Genomic DNA, 24,614 nt, shown 5'->3' with positions numbered 1-24,614 from the left:
AGAGTGAATGTCATTGTGCGGCTGACTTCCCGTTCTTACCTGTTCAAGACGAAGCAAAAGAAAGCTTCCTTCAAAACCTCAATAGTGGTGTGTTCCAACGATAATGCGACAAACCACACGATATTCAATGTCCACGTTTCTTCGCGGCACAGTAGGATAAGCTTCTAGCCTGTCCTAACTGTGTCGCCGACTGGATTTGTATGGCTTAACACTCATGCGCAACCAGCCCCCGCCCTTCGTCCCCAGTTACATCCAATATGCAGCATAAGTGAATCGACTCACGTGACGGACAGTATCCGAGAAATAAATCTAGCTCCTCTTAAGCTGCATTTACAAAGGCAATACAAACTGAATATTTCGAGAATATATCCCAGGAATATTATTCGGCAATATTACCGGCAACACGGATAGCGACCACATGTTAGGCAGCACTGCAGGATATTGCGGCTGGGTAATGGCAATATAATTCCGAGCCACTAAATGTTACGCCGGCCGCTGTGGCCGAGAGGTTCTTGGTACTTCAGTCCGGAACCACGCTGCTGCTGCGGTCGCAGGTTCGAATACTGCCTCGGGCATGGATGTGTCTGATGTCCCTAGGTTAGTTAGGTTTAAGTGGTTCTGAGTCTAGGGGACTGATGACCTCAGATCTAAAGTCCCATAGTGCTTAGAGCCATCTGAACCACTAAATGTTACACAAGCGGAAGTAGTGCCACCAAAATTGAGGAAAGCGAACTAGAACAAGCGACCCAAGCGAATTTTTAGGGACGAGATTTGACATACTCTTAACATTTAAAAAAATGAAATGATCGTGTGGCATTGTTGGCCGAGAGGTCCCATTCGGGGAAGTTTGGCTGCCACGTGCAAGTCTTATTTCAGTCGACGACACATTGGGCCGCTGATGACGTTGTAATGATTATGAGTACAACACAACACCCAGTCCACGGGAGGAGAAAATCTCCAACCCGGCCAGGAATCGAACCCAGGCCCGCTGCACGGGAGGCAAGCACGTTACCACTCAGCTAAGCAGGCGGCCATTACCAATCATATCTCTCACATTATCAAGGAAACAGAAAACAGCTTTAACGTTGGCCAAGTACAAGGCCCTTGTCCCGGAAGTAATAGGGTAAAGGGAGATATATTCGTGATAAATTTGTTATTTTGCTAATTACTTCTGATGTTTGTGATATTAATCTTGTATAAATACTTCCCTGTTAGGGATCGGACGTAATACATCGGTTTTAGACTGTATTTCTTATTTAAATAGTGCTACTGAATAAATATGGCGGCATCTTCCAAACGATAAAAAGCATGTAATTTCGTGACATAAGTAGATAATTTTGTGATAATAGCAATCTAATTTCGTGATAAATCGTAATTACGGTAATTTCACAACAAATTTATTGGAGTACTTCTTTTTTTCACAAACTAACAATACAAGTGGTCATGCAGGTGAAAATACTCTTCATTATTGTTATAACATACTGTTAGGCATTGTTGTTTACGATGTATGAATCCTCGAATAGTTGTCGCACATTGTCGAGCATTGGATCCATTTAGCTCCATTTTTTTGCGCACACCACTTGAGTGAGATTTATGGCATGTACCACAAAGACAATCATCTTCTGTCTTGTCTTTTTTGCGTGTGGTTTTAGTTATCTCTGATTCCAGTTCTTCATTGAGACACTTCGCTTCTGAATCTTTTTTTATTCTTTTCTGATTCACAGTAGGCCTACTGCATTTTATCGCTGCTGTTGGCAGTGTCAACAGATCGTTTTCCACGTCTTGTGCCATAGGCCTATTTTGTGTGCGTTGAACAGGCTTATTTGTTAGCTGTGAAGGAGCGACAGCCTCTCCAGAAATAGCATTTCTAGTTTTTATGAAGGCGTTTTGGATATTCTTCGCACAAAAGCTCTGAATAAATGCTGGATTTAAAATTGTATGAAAGTTGCTTGTGTTTGGCTTATCAGCCGGATTCTCTTTCATGTACTGGTCCAGTCTTTTGGCCCAGTGAGCCTTCATTGATTTACACACACCCACATCAAGTGGCTGCAGCAGATGCGATGTGTGGGCAGGAAATGTCATCAAGAAAATTTGGTTGGCCTTAGCCACTGCTATGACAGCAGGGTTAACATGTGATGCGAAAGAATCCAGCAGCAGGATGACAGGACGACAAAAAAATTGAACCATTCTAAAAACAAATCACTCTTAATCCAACCTTTCAGAGACATTTTTACTAATGAATTTGGAAGACTGTCATGCTTTAGCACATCGCTCCACCGAACTCCTTTGAATATAATCACAGGTGGAATCCATGCTCCAGTGGCACAGATACAACCTAAAAGTGTATGAGACTCGACACAATCTGCGCAAGTTCTCTTGTAAACGTATCGCTTTCCTACTGACGTAATGACTTTATTTGCTTTGACGACATAGGAAAAACCAGTTTCGTCGCAGTTCCATAGTCGATCAGACAAGTTCTGAATTTTTAAATCTTCCACCAATTTCTTTAATTTGGAAAAGAAATCACGAATCAACTCTTCGTTTCCCATAGAAGCCCTGTTAGCGGCAAGGTTCTCAGGAGTTCGCAAAGTAAGATTGTACCTCGTCTTGTAGCTCAACCACCACCATTTATTTGCTGGCACTTCCTTTTTCGGAGTTTAAGAAATTTCCATGACCAGCTCGTTTCGCTAATTCGTATGCCACTTTTCTCATCATCATTTGCTCATTAGAGCAAATGGTCTTCCAAATTTAGAAGTATATTGTCTGTCTTTCACATTTCTGTTGAGGAAGTCATTTAATGTGCTCCAACAGAGCATTGCTTTGAAGCTTGGTATATGGACACATCACTAACTTTCACTAATTCAGCAGCGGCTAGAAGTTGCTGAATAGTATACATGCTGTAGTTTGAACGCTCCCTTGACATCTTGTATGTGACCTGCAATAAACGTAGGTGGGTAATTTCGTGATAATGTAAATGTAGGTAGGTAATTTTATGATATGTCAAAACATAAATTTAGAAGCACAGACATTTAGAACACACTATAACAATAACTTTGTTTTACTACACTAAGCTGATATCTCGCTTACAATTCATACAACTGCGCAAAATAAGAGAGCATGCAAAAGACACCATTCTGTTGAGTGGAATTTGCTAAGAAATTCACTCTTCCCCTTAAGCATTATCACGCGCAACTTAGGCCGCACGAGTAATTGCAATGGATTTTTACGTTCACTGTATTATTGACTGTAACATATCGTAAAATAAATCGCGTACCTTCAATAGTTTCCACGCAATATCAAAAATACACAGACGATGTAATAACCACCACAGTATTTCACGAAACGACACGAAGAATGAGAAAAAGTTTTGTATTGTTGACTTTAAGCGTGGTGGAATACAAACACGCATATGGTGTCATCTGGCGGGAAGCAGAGAACTACCACAATACGGGCCAACCTTCTCCTTGCATAGGGATGTCCGCTGCACACACGCAAAATATTATCACGAAATTAGCAATTCCACGAAAATATCTCCCTTTACCATATATACTATTGCTTCCTATATCACAACGCTGCCAAATGAGCACTTTAAAAGTTGGAATCGGTACAATTACTATAACTTCGGATATGCTTTAGGGTAATGCGATCGTCTTCTACGAGCACTTTACATGAAGAAGCTGCTGAATGTTCGCCAGCAGCCTATGAGAAGATTTATGTGCTCAATATTCAGTGTACAAATAGTAGGTTAATCACCTTCCTGTGCGTAATGAGAGATAGTTTTCCGTTTATAAGAACACGTCCCGCTACTGGTGAGAGCGTTGGATTCCGCAAGTACCTTCGTCCACTGGATTCAGTCTGATAGTTACATAGTGCCATCTGAAATTCTTTTCAGGCAACAGCTGGAAAAACCTGGACGTCCACTTTTACAGCTTTAAGAAAGATGGCTTTGGCACAATTAACCCAAGTTTCAAGGCCTACGTTAATCTTTACGGCCACATTCGTTGAAGTGTTTACAAAGAGCTCTCGATATCAAACCACTTAAGCAGTAGGACGTGTTGTCTTTGCTCCCAATCAACAGTTTCTGTGCTAGAACCTTAGTGCGATGGCAATCCATTCCGCGTAATTCCGATCGACGGTGCTCTGCAACATCCGACTTGTGCTACAGTAATCGTGCTGTTGGTGTTTGCGACAACGATTTTTGAGGTACGCGCCGTCTACCCATGTACGTCATGTTGCACTACGTGTACTCTGGTGCAGACGTCAAAATACTGCGACTGTGTCAATAAAGAATTTATTGAGATTCGAATTAACAACCAAGTGATAAACCGTGAATACGGCTACACTCCTAGTAAGGCTTGTGAATCCAATGATTTGTTTGATTAAGAAAAAAAAAGGAGACATCCTGCAACCACAATGATCTGACATTGGGGACAGGGCGCGTCTCCAGTGCCTACCCGGTCTCGGAGCAGCCGGTGTAAGGGGTGGGGGAACAGATATATACAGTGCATACGCCCACGAGCGGCCCATCCATCAACGCACCTAAGGGCAACATGGTGTCCGCCCTCGGTAGCTGAGTGGTCAGCGCGACAGAATGTCAACCCTAAGGGCTCGGGTTCGATTTCAGGTTGGGTCGGAGATTTTCTCCGCTCAGGGTTCAAATGGCTCTGAGCACTATGGGACTTAACATCTATGGTCATCAGTCCCCTAGAACTTAGAACTACTCAAACCTAACTTAAGGACATCACACAACACCCAGTCATCACGAGGCAGAGAATATCCCTGACCCCGCCGGGAATCGAACCCGGGAACCCGGGCGTGGGAAGCGAGAACGCTACCGCACGACCACGAGCTGCGGACTCTCCGCTCAGGGACTGGGTGTTGTGTTGTCCTAATCATCATCATTTTCAGAGGATTAGCTGCCCTCTGTAATAAAAAAAAAACTGAGTGAATGGATCAACGATGAACTTGCACAAGCATCATGGGACGTCCGCTCCGAACAAATGCAACGAAAAAAAAAGGACGGTACGGTAGCTCAGCGTGTTCGGTCAGAGGGTTAGCAGCACTCTGTAATAAGAAACTGAGTCAACGGATCAACACTTAACTTGGACGGATGCCCTGGGACATCCGCACCAAACAAATGCAACGAACAACATAGAACAAAATGAGAAAAAATAGTCGAAAGATTTGCCCCCAGCGAACGGTCTACCCGACGGGAGGCCCTAGTCACACAACACGGTCTAGTGCCGCAATGTGTGCTCGTCGGACACCGGGACAGCAGTACGTCCGTGAATAATTTTGTCATCAACTAAGTCAAAAGAAATTTTAGAGTGGCAAGCGTACCAACCATAGCTTAACACCTTCCCACCTAAATTGGACAGGTATCGAGGGCAATACTTCCTGCGAATATTAGAAGACGACTGCGTAAAGCACTTACTGTTTCCCGGCAGTTTCTTCGAAGCATAGCAAAAATGGTTACCCCAAAATTTTGTGAAACTTAAGGTGTCCCTCCAACAAATTTGCCGGCCTTATTGTTTCGTGAAGCTGTTCAAATACGAAAGCGTGTTGAACAGTAATGCCTCCGAGTTTTTTTCTGTTCTCAATATCGGTTGAGGTATTACATGTCATGCAGATTACTCAGTCGACTTTCCCCTTCGCTGGCACAAGTTGCAACAGCCTGCCTCAAGAGGGCTCCGAATTGTAGGGCGTAACATGGCGGTGTGTAACGTAAATATATCGGCGCGTGAGAAAAAGGCCGTCAGAAAATTGAAAGCACAAAGTCGAAGAGTTCGTTCACACATGGGGCATCGTCTCTTTCAGCACGACAACGCCAGACCACACACGAGCGCTGCGACATCGGGAACAATCCGACGCCTTCGGTTCACTGTCGTCGATCATCCTCCATAGACAATTTTCATCTGTGTCCAAAACTTACAGAATATCTTCGAGGTAGTGATGAAGCAGTGCAAGATAGTGATGAAGCAGTGCAGCCAGCGAACAGGTTGTGGCTCCGTCAACAAAGTCAAACATTCTATACCGACGGTGTCAACAAACGGTTCTCTCGTTGGAAGAAATGTGTTCGTCGCCAGCGTGATTATGTTGAGAAATGCGTATATCGATACGAAGACTAAGGTGCAGAATGTTAACGGGGCGTGAGTCGTGCTTGGGTAGCTCAGTTGGTAGAGCACTTGCCCGCGAAAGGCAAAGGTCCCGAGTTCGAGTCTCGGTCCGGCACACAGTTTTAATCTGCCAGGAAGTTTCGTATCAGCGCACACTCCGCTGCAGAGTGAAAATCTCATTCTGGATGCAGAATGTTAATATAGTTTGTTTTATTTAAAAAGCCGGCCGCGGTGGTCTAGCGGTTCTGGCGCTGCAGTCCGGAACCGCGGGACTGCTACGGTCGCAGGTTCGAATCCTGCCTCGGGCATGGGTGTGTGTGATGTCGTTAGGTTTAAGTAGTTCTAAGTTCTAGGGGACTTATGACCTAAGATGTTGAGTCCCATAGTGCTCAGAGCCATTTGACCCATTTTTATTTAAAAAGCTTCAAAAGTTTTCATATACAAAATTCGGTGGCATTGCTGTTCAGTCCCGCCCTCTTATATAAAGCCCTTTTCAGTTTCAGATGTAACAATAACATGCGTTTATAAAATTTAATATATTTCTAGTGGTTAAATTAACACTTTAATATCCCAATGTATGCTCCCTCAATCTCTGTTGAGTTCTCCTTTTTGTGTTCTCTTCGAACTACATTCAATTACGATTCCTAAACTACGGGTTATTTTATTCACACACTGTAAAATGGTGTTAAATTCCAGAATAAAGTTTTCACTCTGCAGCAGAGTGTACGCTGATACGAAACTTCCTCGCAGATTAAAGTTGTTTGTCGGACCGAGACTCGAACTCGGGATCTTTGCCTTTCACGGGCAAGTACTCTGCCGACTGATCACACTGATTTTATTTACCAGGAAGTTTCATATCAGCTTAATACTCTGCTGCAGAGTGAAAAGTTTGTTCTGGAAACATCCCCCAGGCTGTGGCTAAGCAATGTCTACGTAATATCCTTTCTTCCAGAAGTGCTAGTCCTGCAAGATTCGCAGGAGAACTTGTGTGAATTCTGGAAGGTACGCAGACGCGGTACTGGTCGAAGTACAGGTATCAGGAGGGCTCCTGAATCGTGGTTGAATAGCGCAGTCGGTAGAGCACTTGCCCATGAAATCAGAAGGTACCGAGTTAGAGTCTCTGTCCGCCACACAGTTTTAATGTCAGGAAGTCTCTTATTTCAAATTATTATGCTAAAATTTTCTATTGTGATATTTCTATGTAGATGGTTTCTTATTTCTACCACGCAGTTGGCTATATGCTTCAATAAAACCAAGCCCAATTAAAAATAAAATAAATAAAATCTAGAGTAAATGAGCGCAGTTCACTATCGGTCTTTGAGGGTCTGCTGTTTTTTTTTTTAAATAAACGAACTGCTACCAAAAATTTAACACGTGAACTGATATTGGATACCTATTTCTTTCAGAATTGCACCAGAATATCGAAACACAATTTTGAAGATATTGTAAATAAAAACATGTCTTTTCCAGAACTTCACCAGAACATTTTTTTTTTTTTTGACTACTCTGCAATTCACATTTAAGTGCTTGGCAGAGGGTTCATCGAACCACAATCATACTATCTCTCTACCATTCCACTGAAACATGATTTTGAATATCTTGCAAATGAAATCCGCGGATGAATTCGCAAGGTTGATACCTATACTAGAAACAGCATACTATTTACAAACAGATCGGCTGCCATTTTCAAATGTTAATTTTTTATGCGAAAAATTACTAGTTCTTCATCTCAATTAGCTGAAAAGTTGAAATGGTCCATCTAATCTCAGCAGATTTAAATACTGACACAGGAATACTACGTAGCACCTAAATTAACGTCTGCGGCTACAAGTCGTTGAATAGTATACTTCCTTGCTGATATTACTCTTCGTCACTATTCGGAGCCAGGGAAGCCAAGCCTACACGTGGAAGGGCCTAATTCAAATCAGAATGAGCAGACACAATGAATGAATTATGCTGACTCTGAGGGCGAAGCAAATGCATATCTGTTTCATACAGTACTTTGGTCAAGTAAAGTTGTTTCTACGGAATGTTGCCGGCCTTAGAACTGAGTTATCCAGAAAATTATAGAGAGATGTGCACTTTACCGTGCACTCCGAAACATGGTGCATCACCGAAGTTTTCAAATTCGCAAATCACTGCCAGACGTAAAAGAAATTAAAAATAACAAAAAACAGACCGACCTTTAGATTTTTAGACTTAAACTTACGCTTTTGGACACCGAATTCAACTTGTGAGCGCATGTTATCGTGTCCCGAAATAACTTGAGGCAAGGGTGAGAGGGAAGTATTTACAAAGACAGAAGCAGGCATGGCTCGGTCACAGGAAATATTTTCTAACTCACACGGACAACACCGGAAACACATTCGCAACGACCTTCAGCTACCTGCTCTCTCAAATATACTGTCGGGCCTTTGGCACATATTTTAACCAATACTACCATGACTTGCAGTAATGATGATTGCAGCAACAAGTGGCTGTTAAATACGGCCCGTGTAAACGTACATTCAGGTTCTGTGCCATAACACACAGAAGCACTTATTTCCGCCCGCGGTAGTTTCAGTAAATTGCCAGTGATTTGCTTATATCGACCTGAAGCTTTATTTCCTTAAACTAGTTGGTTATTTGCAGCACAAATTCCATTCTATCCAGACTGTTTCACCAAAATGTAGCGAAATTTTCTTCAGAAATGCATTTATCCTCATCATTACACGAGCCAGGACTCAGTACCGAGCAGGGCAAAGTTTAGATCGGACGCTGGGAGTGGCCCGACCCGCTGCTCGTTCGAGCTATACTTACTCCTGGAGCACTTGTATCCTGCTGTCCTGCGTCAGAGCTTGTCGGCAGTGGAATTGGTAAGGAAAAGTTGCGAAAGATTGACGCTGTCCTTCGAACATGACATTGTTTGTTTGGCTTTGGGTTTAGCGCATACGTATCAAAGTCATTAGCACCATCAAACTATAAGAAAGCGTGCTCATATACGACAGGTGTTCAGCGAAGGCTACATCAAAATCGGAAAGCTGTCTCTTTTTTCTTCGAATGACGTCGCACTTTTTGCTATCTCAAAAGATCCGACAGCATCGAATGCACTATAATGAGCACATGCGAAGTTTACGCTAGTAGGCCGCTGTGGTACACACCTGCAGCTCCCCTGGGTTTCAATGCCACGAATAGTACAAGAGCTGTAAATATTTGGCAAACCACCGTGTCTTCTTTAAGTTTTATGTGAGGTCAACGTGACGGGGAGGTGATAACCGGGCCGAAGACAGGAACACAAGGCGCGAGATAAGTCTTAAGTAAAAATTCAAAAGATGGTGCAGGACAGAGAAGCTGCAGCGCAAAAAATATAGGGTGTTTCAAAATAAATATGCGGGTCAGAATCGGAAAGCTGTACCTTGATCCTCGAGTGACGTCGCACTTTTTCCTGTCTCAAAACACCCAACAGTATCGAATGCATTATAACGAAAACATAGGAAGTTTACGCTCGTAGGCTGCTGTGACACAAACGTACCATTACCCTGGACTACACTGCCATTAAAGGGGCATATATGAAGACAGTAACCGCTCTCGAAAGAACAGATACCACTGATGACCGTGCAGCTTCTCTACAATAAATGATAATTAACTGAAACCCTCAGCTGCCGAGAGGTGTTTTTGATATACCTCGATGGGGACAACTGAAAACGTCTGCCCAAACCGGGACTCGAACCCGGGATCTCCTGCTTACGTGGTAGACGCTCTATCCATCTGAGCCACCGATGACACAGACGAATAGCGCGACTGCAGGGACTTATCCCTTGCACGCTTCCCGTGATAACCACATTCCCAACTGTCCACAATCTACATACGTAATGTACCTAATAGATATTTGCCCATCCACTCATTACTCGCGCACACTAAGGTGACGATTCCCGTAAGAGTTCGGGCGACCTGTGCGCATTCGCACAGACGAAGGTCAATGGCTGGGTAGCGTTTAAGGTACATTACGTATGTAGATTGTGGACAGTTGGGAATGTGGGTCTCACTGGAAGCGTGCAAGGGATAAGTCCCTGCAGTCGCGCTATTCATCTCTGTCCGCGGTGGCTCAGATGGATAGAGCGTCTGCCAAATAAGGAGGAGATCCCAGGTTCGAGTCCCAGTCGGGGCACACATTTTCAGCTGTCCCCATGGAGGTATATCAACAACACCTGTCGGCAGCTGAGGGTTTCAATTAATTATCATTTAAAGGAGTATATATTTGAATAGTACAAGAGCTGCGAATAGTTGGCAAACCACGCCGTCTTTTTTTAAGTTTTATGTGTGATAACGGGACCGAAGACAGGAACATAAGCCGCGATATAAGTCTTAAGTAAAAATTAAGAAGATGGTGCAACTAAGTAAAGCTAAAGTTAAAAAAATATAGGGTGTTTCAAAATGAATATACGTGTTTTAAAGCTAAGTTATACATAATACATCAAATGAAAGAGCACCGTTAACAGTCTTTTTTTACAAGTTTTCAATGTGAACACAATTCGTCACACACCGAATCGATAGGAGAGTTCTCCCCAAACCTTGATCAGTGTGTTTGCAGTAACTGTTGCAACAACGCTGTTTCTAAAGTCGGCTAGATCAGCTGGTAGCGGAGGCACATACATATGGTCTTTTATATACACCAAAAGGTAAAAATTGCATGGCGTCAGATCGTGTGTGAACGTGGAAGTCATGCAACACTAGCTCTGACCGGCCCCTCGCGTCCAATCCAGCGGTCGGGTACAACATCGTTTAACCAATCGCGTGCCGAGTTACGCCAGTGAGGCGGTGCACCATCTCGCTGCCAATTAAGTTCTGTGCTACAGCTTCTTCCAACTCAGGAAAGAACCTTAGTTCTAGCGCATCAAGATAGGAAACACCAGTTACAGTTGCTTCACTGAAAAACAAAGGCCCATAAACTCCCCGCCGGGATATGGCACAAAAAACATTCAATTTAGGGAAGTCTCGTTGCCACCGTATCATCTCGTGGGGATTTGCTGACCCCCAGATAAGCACATCAAGTGTGTTCACATTTCCACTTATGTGAACTGTCGATTCATGACAAAAAACGGCACGATCCAGATAATATGCATCGTCATGCAAAGTTGACAAGTAAACCGTAGTCTGTTGGCTTTAGTGCTTGTAACAACTGCAAAAGATACGGAGGTAATTTTAAGCGTCTCCTTAAAAGTCTTCACAAAGACGTCACTGGAACAGCTAATTCACGACTAGCCTTCCGAGGTAATTTCTTGGGGCTACGCGTGAAAAACTCTCACTCGTTCGACACGTTATTCAGTCACTCTAGAGTTGCTCTTTCATTTGATGTACTTTTTATAATTGTAAATTGAATTCAATAAATGTTACAAAGCCTCAAAACCGTATAATCATTTTGAAACACTGTGCTAACGCAAAAAAGCGTTACCCGGCTTCTAAAAACCAGGGATTACGGGAAAACAGAGCGATGGATATGGGCCATACCTTCGCGCCAGCTAAAAGTTCTATTCTCGAAATAGGTGGCAAAGGAAGCAAAATGCGTAAATTCGGAGCACATGTAAAACAGATGTAGTGGAACCAGAACTCATTTAGATACTATCTTCGAATTTTGTATCCAAGAACTGAGCTCTGGAATATGTCAGCTCACAAGGGACAATACTGAAGCTCCTCATAGATTCTAACCGTGGCACAAACGACACACTCTCTTCGATACTCGCCATGACTTGCTCACGAATAATTCCATATTTCACTCACTAATATACCCTACTATATATCCAATTTTTGTGAAAATGTAATCATCTGTTTTTCTGGAACATGTACATTTCTGTCCCGGTTGTCGGTGCGTGTGGCGGGCGACAGTACGGGACGTCTCCAGACACGTCTTCGGCCTGGGATCTCATTGACTGGAGTATAATCGTCTTCAGTGATGAGTTTCCCTTCCAATTAAGTCCCGATGACCAGCCAAGTCCTGTCTGAATACGCCCGGACAGCAGTGGGATACAAACCGGACTATCACCCACGGGGTGCCATTTCTGTTCATAGCACGATCCCTTTGGTTGTCACCCGGGACATCCTTGCAGCACTGAAGTACGTAGACGATATTCTATGCCATATTTTGTTGCCCTTCGTGGCAAGCTATCCTAGACTTACATTTCAGTAAGATAATACCCGCCTACACATGGTGAGAGTTTCTACTGCTTGTCTTCGTGTTTGCCAACTCCTACCTTGGCCAGCTAGGTCACCGGATCTCTCCCTAATTGAGAACGTTTGGAGAATTATGGGAAAAGCCCTCAAATCAGCTCGGAATTTTGACGATCTAACACGCCAGTAGGACAGAATTTGGTGCGATATTCCTCAGGAGGACATCCGACAACTTTATCAATCAATGCCAAGTCTAATAATTGCCTGCATAAGGCCCAGAGGTGGACCAACGCGTTACTGACTTCCTCAAGTTGTGAAGCTCTTTCTCTTGAATAAATCATCCATTTTTTTGTTTGTCTGTACATGTACGCCAGATCTATCGATTTCCGTCCCATTCGGATAATTCATTCATGGTGTGCCTTTTTTTTCGTCTTGGGGTGTATATTATACGCCGTTGTTTGCTGCTGGGTAGTGTCAAATACCATAGTCATTACAAAAAACTTGTACAAATATCTGTATATATGTTGATGAATACCTTTCCCTACCTCTCTCACACGATAAACCACCTAAAATACCTAAATCTCTAAAAAGATTACTCATTTACAGATTGAATATAGTTCATTGATACTCACAGCATGATATTGATCATTATTATTCAAACTGAAAATCACAGAGAATTTTGGGGACACGGAGAGATTAAATTCCTTTTCCTTTGGTTATTGTGACGGTATTCATAACTGGTGAGAAACCAGAATCCATTTGGCCGATCCGTAGCCGCTCTGTTGAGGCTCTTCCAGTGTTTTTAATTTTTTATATTTCAAGATTAGAAAGCATCCGCCTCGGTAGCTGCGGGGACAACGTGGAAGACTACTAGCCGAAAGGGCAAGGGGTTCTTTTCCGGTCAGGTCGGACATTTTCTCAGCTCCAGGACTCGGTGTTGTGTTGTAGTTATTTTCGTATCGTCATAATTGATACGAAAATCGCCTGCATGACGTCACATGACAAGTGTACGCCTATGTAACTTTGTACCAGGGTACATATTCTACATTATCGAAGCATACTGTCCTCTTGTCTTTCCACTGTTCAGATGGTTATAAGGGCACGTAACAAGAGCCAATGTATTTTTAAAAAAATTGGAAGTGTCTTTTCTCTCTGTCCAGAGTGTCGTGTTTTAACTCGGCATGTATGGAATATTTGTGTATCTACAAAAATTTTGTGCAAATATGGAGACTATTTATGTAACTCACAAAGTCTATTATGTTCCTTCAATACTATATAAGGGCCTGTTGAAAAGTGATGCCTCCAAATTTTTATGTCGAGATTCTCAACGTTTTTTAAATAAAACCAGCTTTATTAACATTTTACATACTTATTCTTCACGCCTACATATTTATTTCTCAACATAGGCACCCTGCCGACGAATACTTTTCTCCCAACGAGAGACCAGTTTGTCGATACCGTCAATGTCGAATGTTTGACTTCGATAAGCTCACCTCTTCATCACTATCAAGGTGAAGTCCTTGGAGGTGTCCTGTTTTGGAAACAGGTGGACTGTATGGAGGATGATCGATGACAGTGAACCCAGATGTCGCATCGCTCGTGTGTGGTCTTGCATTGACATGCGGAAGGAGAGAGTACTCCATATGTGGACGAACTCTTCGAATTCGAAAACTCGATTACAGCACACTGTTTCTCAAGCACCGACGTAGTTATGTTACATACCACCATGTTACATGCCACAATTGGGAGCCCTCTATCCGCAGCAGACTGCAAATGTGTAGACATGAAGAATGAAAATGTACGACTTTAACAACGTTTGTTTTATTTAGAAAGCCTTAAGAGTTTTCACTTTAAAAATACGGAGGCTCTGCTTTTCAGCATGTCCTCGAATATAAATGGTGTTCGGAAATTCCCGTTACAAACTTCTAAAACTGGTAGAGGAAGATACATCAGACACACATGAAAAAAAGTTTTGCATAACCCTGGTTCCCAGAACTCCTGAAGACAGACACTGACTGTGGATATTGTATCACAGACAGAGTCCCTTTGACTGTTCAGAGATATCAATAAATCCGCCCAAAGATGTAAACAACGTGGCATGAGCAGCGCCTATTAGACGGAAAGGGTCCAACAGCCGATCAGTTCCAATCATTCCACCAGGAAGGAGGTACACGTCTCGTATTATCTGCAGTTCAATCACGCCTAGACGGTCAATACCGCTGTTCGATCGCGTCCGCATTTTTACTTTGTGTCGGGAAGGACTCACAACAATGGAAGTGTCCAGGCGTCTCGGAGTTAACCAAAGCGATGTTGTTCGGACATGGAGGAGATAGAGAGAGACAGGAACTGCCGATGACATGCCTCGCCCAGGCCGCCCAAGGGCTACTACTGCAGTGGATGACCGCTACCTACGGATTACGGCTCGGAGGAACCCTGACAGCAAATCCACCATTTTGAATAACGCTTTTCGTGCAGCCACAGGACATCGTGTTACGACTCAATCTGTGCGCAATAGGCTGCATGATGCGCAACTTCACTCCCGACGTCCATGACGTGTTCCATCTTTGCAACCACGACACCATGTAGCGCGGTACAGATGGGCCCAGCAACATGCCGAATGGACCGCTCAGAATTGGCATCACGTTATCTTCACCGATGAATGTCGCATATGCCTTCAACCAGACAATCGTCGGACACGTGTTTGGAGGTAACCAAGTCAGTCTGAACGCCTTAAACACGCTGTCCAGCGAGTGCAGTAAGGTGGAGGTTCCCGGTTGTTTTGGGGTGGCATTATGCGGGACCGACGTACGCCACTGGTGGTCATGGAATGCGCCGTAACGGCTGTACGATACGTGAATGTCATCCTCCGACCAACAGTGCAACCATATCGGCAGCATACTGGCGAGGCATTTGTCTTCATGGACGACAATTCGCGCCCCCATCGTGCACATCTTGTGAATGACTTCCTTCAGGATAACGACAGCGCTCGACTAGAGTGGCCAGCATGTTCTCCAGACATGAACCCCATCGAACATGCCTGGGATAGACTGAAAAGGGCTGTTTATGGACGACGTGACCCACCAACCACTCTGAGGGATCTACGCAGAATCGCCGTTGAGGAGTGAGACAATCTGGACCAGCAGTACCTTGATGAACTTGTGGATAGTATGCCACGACGAATACAAGCATGCATCAATGCAAGAGGACGTGCTACTGGGTATTAGAGGTACCGGTGTGTAGAGCAATCTGGACCACCACCTCCGAAGGTCTCGCTGTATGGTGGTACAACATACAATGTGTAGTTTTCATGAGAAAGAAAAAGTGCGGAAATGATGTTTATGTTGATCTCTATTCCAATTTTCTGTACAGGTTCCGGAACTCTCGGGACCGAGGTGATGCAAAACTTTTTTTGATGTGTGTATTTCGAATAAGAACGCTAAGTTTCCGTTCTACGACGGTTTCAATTCAGATGTGTAACGCTCCCACGTCTACTGAGGGAAAGAGAAAAGTCTCAGAGTTGCTTGTCCCAGTATGTAGCATGCAATGGGGTAGACAAGATGACGTCTACTACGTCAGATGGTCACCTGCTGTGGGGCCGTATGCGAAGTTTAATTTACGAGACTCCTTTAGAGAGAGAGGAAGATCTGCAGGCACGAGTTCTGGCCGCTGGACTAGAAACTGAAGAGACACTAAGTGGGATAGAGAGAGCGTAGGTATAATGTTTGTAACAACGTTGACGGTCGCCACATCGAGCTGCCGTTGTAATGCATCAGTATTGTTCGGTACGTAAGGTATGCTGGACTCTCTTTCCTTTTGGAATAATGTAAACACGTAATAAATTGGTGTTTCGATATGTTTCCTTTCGAATTGTTACCTAATAATTGTACTGCGTCACACCTAATCCAGTTCTTCAAGCAGACCTGGATGGTTTAAACATTTGAATTGGAAACTTCGTACCCGGCCGAGGTGACCGAGCGGTTCTAGGCGCTACAGTCTGGAACCGCGCGACCACTAGGGTCGCAGGTTCGAATCCTGCCTCGGGCATGGATGTGTGTGATGTCCTTAGGTTAGTTAGGTTTAAGTAGTTTTAAGTCCTAGGGGACTGGTGACCTCAGAAGTTAAGTCCCATAGTGCTCAGAGCCATTTGAACCATTTACTTGAAAACTTCGCAGAACGGAAACGGTACGTTTCCGGACATGGGTTCCCATTAAAATATTATGTACTCAACCCCTCTACTAGTCATAGAAATTTACAACGGGAATTTCCGAACACCCTGCATACATCTCTCTGCTTTTCCTATGTGGTACGAGTCACAGTCTTGTCAAGGGATCTTAGACGCTCCGCTTTCATTCATGGCGGAATGCATTTCTTTGTCGTTAAACAGATTCTTATAAAAAGTCTCCATGATATAGTAGACCAATGACTTTTCTTTTCTTCTTCTTTCAAGACGTTGGCTATTCTGATTGACAAGTTGCCAACGAACGTCAGAAAAGAAGTGTGCTGCCAGCGGAACCACCTAGCGCTCCATTCAGTTTTGTCAGACATGTGCTATAAATTATTGGCTAAATAAAACTTTCTAGGAAGTATGATACAGAAACTGTTGGAGTCGCTCTAGCGCGTCGAGGATTTATCTTTATATGTCTCTGCGTTTTCGTAAAACGTGAAAGTCATACTGAAGATTATGAAAATACACTCCTGGAAATTGAAATAAGAACACCGTGAATTCATTGTCCCAGGAAGGGGAAACTTTATTGACACATTCCTGGGGTCAGATACGTCACATGATCACACTGACAGAACCACAGGCACATAGACACAGGCAACAGAGCATGCACAATGTCGGCACTAGTACAGTGTATATCCACCTTTCGCAGCAATGCAGGCTGCTATTCTCCCATGGAGACGATCGTAGAGATGCTGGATGTAGTCCTGTGGAACGGCTTGCCATGCCATTTCCACCTGGCGCCTCAGTTGGACCAGCGTTCGTGCTGGACGTGCAGACCGCGTGAGACGACGCTTCATCCAGTCCCAAACATGCTCAATGGGGGACAGATCCGGAGATCTTGCTGGCCAGGGTAGTTGACTTACACCTTCTAGAGCACGTTGGGTGGCACGGGATACATGCGGACGTGCATTGTCCTGTTGGAACAGCAAGTTCCCTTGCCGGTCTAGGAATGGTAGAACGATGGGTTCGATGACGGTTTGGATGTACCGTGCACTATTCAGTGTCCCCTCGACGATCACCAGTGGTGTACGGCCAGTGTAGGAGATCGCTCCCCACACCATGATGCCGGGTGTTGGCCCTGTGTGCCTCGGTCGTATGCAGTCCTGATTGTGGCGCTCACCTGCACGGCGCCAAACACGCATACGACCATCATTGGCACCAAGGCAGAAGCGACTCTCATCGCTGAAGACGACACGTCTCCATTCGTCCCTCCATTCACGCCTGTCGCGACACCACTGGAGGCGGGCTGCACGATGTTGCGGCGTGAGCGGAAGACGGCCTAACGGTGTGCGGGACCGTAGCCCAGCTTCATGGAGACGGTTGCGAATGGTCCTCGCCGATACCCCAGGAGCAACAGTGTCCCTAATTTGCTGGGAAGTGGCGGTGCGGTCCCCTACGGCACTGCGTAGGATCCTACGGTCTTGGCGTGCATCCGTGCGTCGCTGCGGTCCGGTCCCAGGTCGACGGGCACGTGCACCTTCCGCCGACCACTGGCGACAACATCGATGTACTGTGGAGACCTCACGTGTTGAGCAATTCGGCGGTACGTCCACCCGGCCTCCCGCATGCCCACTATACGCCCTCGCTCAAAGTCCGTAAACTGCACATACGGTTCACGTCCACGCTGTCGCGGCATGCTACCAGTGTTAAAGACTGCGATGGAGCTCCGTATGCCACGGCAAACTGGCTGACACTGACGGCGGCGGTGCACAAATGCTGCGCAGCTAGCGCCATTCGACGGCCAACACCGCGGTTCCTGGTGTGTCCGCTGTGCCGACGTGTGATCATTGCTTGTACAGCCCTCTCGCAGTGTCCGGAGCAAGTATGGTGGGTCTGACACACCGGTGTCAATGTGTTCTTTTTTCCATTTCCAGGAGTGTAGTTGCAGCCGCTGCTTGGTGACATTCAGAAACGCGGAAATTTAGATAAACAAACGAATGTTGCAGCGACGAGGCGGAAGCTGGGCAGAGATATGGCGCTTGTTGTCAGTGTTCACTACACAGAAGGGCCGTACAGTTGGACGGAGAGGAAGGTTTCTGAAGCTCATCACTGCAGCATGCCGCGGTTGCAATGAAAATGCTTACCGTAGTTACCAGATATATTACAGATAATATGGCGAACACGATTCCTAATTATCTGCGATGAGAAAGATAAAAATAAGTGCGTAAACACATTCAAAGACAGTGGGGAATACCGCAAATTAACGAAAAATGAACGAGACAGCTAGTTACTTAACATTTTTTCAACTCATTTAGAGATAACACTCTGAATATGAAGACTTCATTAGAGACAAATCAGTTTTCAAACAAAAAGAAAAACGACACCGGAAGTCGGCCGATGTGGCCGAGCGGTTCTAGGCGCTTCAGTCTGGAACCGCGCGACCGCTACGGTCGCAGGTTCGAATCCTGTCTCGGGCATGGATGTGTGTGATGTCCTTAGGTTAGATACGTTTAACTAGTTCTAAGTCTAGGGGACTGATGACCTCAGATGTTAAGTGCCACAGTGCTTAGAGCCATGTTTTTCGAAAACGGAAAATTGAGCTGGTGAGGACACTGTTGATGGGAATAATTCCACCATTTGTCGGCAACGATATAATAAAATCGCGGGAAACCTAAATCGAAATTCCCAAATGGACGTTTTGTGTGCAGACATTCTCCATTATAAGTTACGCGTTTTCACTCTTTCCTGCACAAGATGTAAACCCATATACGCAAAATGTAATTAGTATCATTTGTCTGCCTCAATACCACTCAGTGAAAATTATGGAACACTCATTATTACGAAGTACGGAAACAAACTTGACATATTTTATTTTCAGTACAAGTTTATTTCCTGAATTGTTTATTTATTTACCCGTAGTGATACAAGTAACGCGACGAGCTCGTTTCGGAGTTTTGCCATTATCAAGTGTACCAGTGAAGAAGGTATAATATTATTCCTTACGCCCATGTTAGCCTATGTCTTGCAGCGCCAATGCCGGTTGTCTTTTTATTATGACATGATCACGTTATAGTTTCGGCTCCAGAATTGCTGTACGTTTACAATGGAATTTATGTTTCGCGGCAAGTCAATGATTACTCTTAATTTTTCAGAGATACAATTTTTATGGGTTTTACGTAAATGATGAGTGTTCTATTATTTGGTGTTTATCGCGACATTTACCCTTTTCTGTCATAATTTCAATAAAATTTTCCAGGTACATTTTACGTTTAAAATCTGTTGCTTTGTTGAGTATGTCTTCTGGGTATTTTTTTGTACGAGTGTAAATTTTCATATCCTTTAGGTACTTTGTGTAGAATTATGAAAATGCCCTAAAAATTCGACACAAAGTACCTAAAGGATATACAATGAACATTTTGGTGGAAATAGAAATTTACACTCATACAGAAAAACACCCGTAACAAATAAACAGATTTTAAACGTAAAAAGTACTTCGAAAATTTTATTGACATTGTACATCATCGCGATGAACACAAAACAATAGAACACACCTCATTTTTATAACAGCCGCGAAAACACTATCTTTGAAAAATTAAACGTTATCACTGACTTTCCGCGAAATAGAAATTCCACTCCGCAGCTCGTAGTCGTGCGGTAGCGTTCTCGCTTCCCGCGCCCGGGTTCGATTCCCGGCGGGGTTAGGGATTTTCTCTGCCTCGTGATGACTGGGTGTTGTGTGATGTCCTTAGGTTAGTTAGGTATAAGTAGTTCTAAGTTCTAGGGGACTGATGACCATAGATGTTAAGTCCCATAGTGCTCAGAGCCATTTGAACCGTTTTTTTAGAAATTCCATTGTAAACATATGGCATCGCTGGAGCTGAAACTGTCAAAAAATTGTCAAAAATAATGTTACAAGATCGCCCAAATAAAAAGTAAACATATAAATAACGTGATCGTGTCATAATAAAAAAGACAGCCGACATTGACGCTCCAAGATGCAATTTGGACCACGTCAATCATGAAAATTATAGAAATACTATTAAATAAACAAGAAGTAGCAAGGCCAACACAATGACGGTACTGTAAATAAAATACTTAATTTTTTACGATTCACCTTTTATTTAACAGATCAGCAGGTACAGAATTGCTATGAAGTCGAAAAAGTTACTCACACCATCTGTGCGACCCGAGGCTATAAAAGTACAGTAAGAAGACTTCTGTAATACTAATAATGTCGATTCGAAACAGGTAGACCCAATATGGAAGCACAGTGAGAACGAAACTGCTGAACGCTTCATGTTACGCAAACCACAAACTCGCTCAGAGTCAATTCCACCGTTCCACTTTCTCGTTTCTTGCAGTTCTACTGTTACCCCAGGCAGACTCATTCACTCAGCTTTCTTCATCGCTGGAAATATGTGGACAGAAAATCGAGCCGAATCCGACATGCTGAAAGCGCATAACAATGAAAACGACGTGTAACAAACGTCAAATTGGCACAAAGTGTACGTACTACATAGTTGTACTTAAAAATGCAAATAATTAGCATTTCAGTGCAAGTGTACACACTTTGTAGAAGTAATGCCGTCTATATTCCGTGTATACGGAAAGATTGGCAACGGATTTCTCATTCAAAAATCGCACCTGAATGTTGTTTGTTTGTGAGGATATCGTGTTATGCCTGGTATACGAGGGAGAGACATTTATCAGCACGTGTCGGAATTCGACAGCCGTAGGATCGCAGCCTATCGAGATTGCGGTTTCTCGTAACAGGGTATTGCTGCTCGTGTTGCTTGGAATCCCGCAACTGTAATGCGAATAGAGCGGCCGAATTCAACGCAATGCACTGTCTCAACGGTCTCACGTGACTCGCACCCGTGAGGACAGCCATTCTTTTCCCTCGGTCATGCTCGATCGTGCAGCTGTGTCATGCAAATGGACTTGTCTGCGGCGAGACAAGTATGCTGGAGTACCGTACGACGAAGGCTGGAGGAGCACAGCTTGTCAGCATGTCGATCACTGTTGCGGCTTCTCTTCAGGCGATAGCATACAGTGGCGCGCCGACAGAGCTGAGGCCAGTGACAAATAGCGCAAGCATTATGGAGAAGTGAACGCAAAAACCTGACAGCAAAAATATGACAGTAGGGAAAATTAAATTTTAAAAGTTTCTTTCTCGTGAAACTCCATCCAAGATGGCGACATGACTAACAAAATCCGCAAAGTTGCAAAAAAAGCCGGCCGGTGCTGCCGAGCGGTTCTAGGCGCTTCAGTCTGGAACCGAGCGACCGCTACTGTTGCACGTTCGAATCCTGCCTCGGGCATGGATGTGTGTGCTGTCCTTAGGTTAGTTAGATTTAACTAGTTCTAAGTTCTAGGGGACTGATAACCTCAGATGCTAAGTCCCATAGTGCTCAGAGCCATTTGAACCATTTTTTTTGCAAAAAAAGGTTTTTCTTAAACAAGTAAAAAGTTATACGTCCGATCGGGAAATGTTAAATGAGGAAGTTGCAGAGCTTAAAAAGATGTATCGATGTTTTTATAAGTGTCGATTGCATGCTTAAGTTTCGAGATATATCGAAAAGATCGTTAAAAATCGGTTTCTCTATAACTCGCTAATATTCACATTCCCATATTTGTTATTCACTGTAAGTATAGCCTGCAGTAAGCCAAAACAGTACTTGTTTGAAAAATTAAGGAATATTATTTTTCGAGACATATCGATTTTTGGAAAAAAAAGAGCTCACGATAATTGGCTGGATCTTAGCAGATGGCTCTACAGTTACGGTTTTAGGCTTATTTTCTTCGTAAAGAGTTGTGCTACCATGCTATTGAATAATTTTTACGATTTTATTAATTGTAAGAATCATGACTACGAAGATAATGCAAGAGCGGTCCGTTTAGAGTCAATTTTCAGAGCGATAGCGTGCTGCCTCCCCCCCCCCCCCCCCCGTTGCCACATCCAATCAATCAACCACTCCAGTTCACGCCCTCCGCACTTGCACGCTTCACTTTATTACTCAAGTACTAACACTAAAAATCAGTGAAACAATCCCGGTATTTTTCCTTAAAAACATAACTTTTCAGCATTAACCTCGTCCGGCCCCCGTAGCTGAATGGTCAGTGTGACGGATTGTCAATCCTCTAGGCCTGGGTTCGATTCCTGGCAGGGTCGGGGAATTTTCTCCGCCCAGGGACTGGGCGTTGTGCTATCATCATCCTATCCTCCGCATCGACTGTAGGTCGCCGTAGTGGCATCAAATTGAAAGACCGGCACCCGGCAAATGGACTACTTAGCTAAAAAAAAAAAAAAAAAAAAAAAAAAAAAAAAAAAAAAAAAAAACTCCAACAAAAGTGCACGTTTCTCGAAGTCATTTTTGAACCTAACATTTAATAAAATTGTAAAAATTATTTCATACCATGGTAGCACAAATCTTTGCGAAGAAAATAAGCAACCTTCGGCTGAGATCGCTCCAATTATCGAGGACGTCTTCTTTAAAAAAATCAATATATTTCGAAAAATAATATTTTGTAACTTTTCAAAAAAGGACTTTTTTGACATACTGCGGGTTATACTTAGAGTAAATAACAAGTGTGGGCACGTGAATGTCGACGAGTTATAGAGAAACAGTTTTTAACGGTTTTTCGATATCTCGAAACTAAGAAACCAATCGATACCTACAAAAGGCAATCGACAGATCTTTTTAAGGCCTACAGCTTTCTCATTTAACGAAGTTCGATGGGAGCTACAGCTTATTTTTTTTTTTTTGCTTATTTAAGAAAAACCGCTGTTTCGCAATTTCCGGATTTTTTTGGCATGTTTGCCATCATAGATCAACTTTCATGAGAAAGAAACCATATTTACAATTTAATTTCTTATAAGCTCATATTTTTGGTTTTCAGATAATAATTTTTGCAAATTTAACATTAGGCCGACAGGGAAACCATGGACTAATACTGGGTACACGAGGGGGGGGGGGGGGGTAGTTTTTTCAGACAAGTCCCAGTTCTTTATACAGCAACACGATGGGCGTATTCGTGTTTGGAGATCTCGGGGAAGACGAACGCTGCCAGGCAGATCGCAGTCGTCATACGGATACAGAAGCTGGCGTGGTGATACGGGGTGTCATTAGGGTACATAACACGGTCGCCTCTAGTTCAAATATCCGATAATTTAGGCATCACCCATAACATTTCTGACGTGCTAAGGCCAATGGTTGCGCCCAACCTTCGAGGTTTTCGTGACGCTACCGCTGAACTGATCTACCTAAACACGGAAGGTGATCGACTGTTAACATGGCCAACAGATATCTCATCCTCTGAAAACATCTGGTCACGTATTGCCGAAAGACTAACACGCCACCTTGCGCTAGCCACTACGATTGATGAACTGTGGTAGAGAGTTGAAGCAGCATGGAATCCTGGCTCAGTTCGACTCGAAGCCGGCAGCTCTGCATTTTAATTTGCATCCTTTATACCACCCAATCACCAACAAATTTAATCACGCGTTGTTCCTACTATGCTGTATACGCACTGTTAGTATAGTTTCGTTATTTGTAATACTTACTGTTGTTGCAATTTTAACAGCCAGTGTTGAACATACCCTATCCTTCTTTCTTTTAGTACTCTGAAACCAAATCAATGCTGAAGTTGTTAATACCTTTTGCGGCAAATTTAAAAAACGAATACACACCTGCAAAGTGTGTTCAGCATTAGCGTAAAAGTCAACAGAACCGAAAACAGCCATCCTAGATTTTTGTGTACAGAGCAACTTAGAGCATTTCTTCGAGTTTCGTCTCCATACAGAAAGTTGGCGAGCATCACGGAGTATTCTTGTTCTTGGCTGTTCTAATCAGTGTGGAAATATTTGAGATGTCGAGCCGCTCTCGGAAATCTGCGACCAATGAAACCCTTCTTCGAAAAGATCCACGTTTACCTTCTGCCTTTCCTTCAATGATGAGTTGCATCAAGTTGGCCCTCTCGTTTCGAATGGTGTGTCCAAAATACTCTTTCTTTGCTTTGATGGAGGTCATGACTTCAAGATTTTTTTATCATTACGCTAATGTACCTCATCGTTGATAATTTGATGTTTAACATGCGACGGTGCATGCACATTTCATACTTCTTCAGCCTGTGAAAGGTTAACATTTTAATTGTACACGATTCTACTCCATAACGCAGTACCGGTAACA

At 43.7% G+C, this 24,614-nt stretch overlaps 1 protein-coding gene across 1 annotated transcript in view; it reads right to left on the bottom strand.

Moving 5' to 3' along the window:
• Positions 1–24,614, bottom strand: part of LOC126249048 (ceramide kinase) — a 332,377-nt gene that overhangs the window by 166,004 nt on the left and 141,759 nt on the right. The window lies entirely within an intron of this gene.

The sequence above is a fragment of the Schistocerca nitens genome, chromosome 3 (assembly GCF_023898315.1).
Source record: "Schistocerca nitens isolate TAMUIC-IGC-003100 chromosome 3, iqSchNite1.1, whole genome shotgun sequence".
NCBI classification, from domain to species: Eukaryota; Metazoa; Arthropoda; class Insecta; order Orthoptera; family Acrididae; genus Schistocerca; species Schistocerca nitens.
This window is presented reverse-complemented; position numbering and strand designations above follow the sequence as displayed.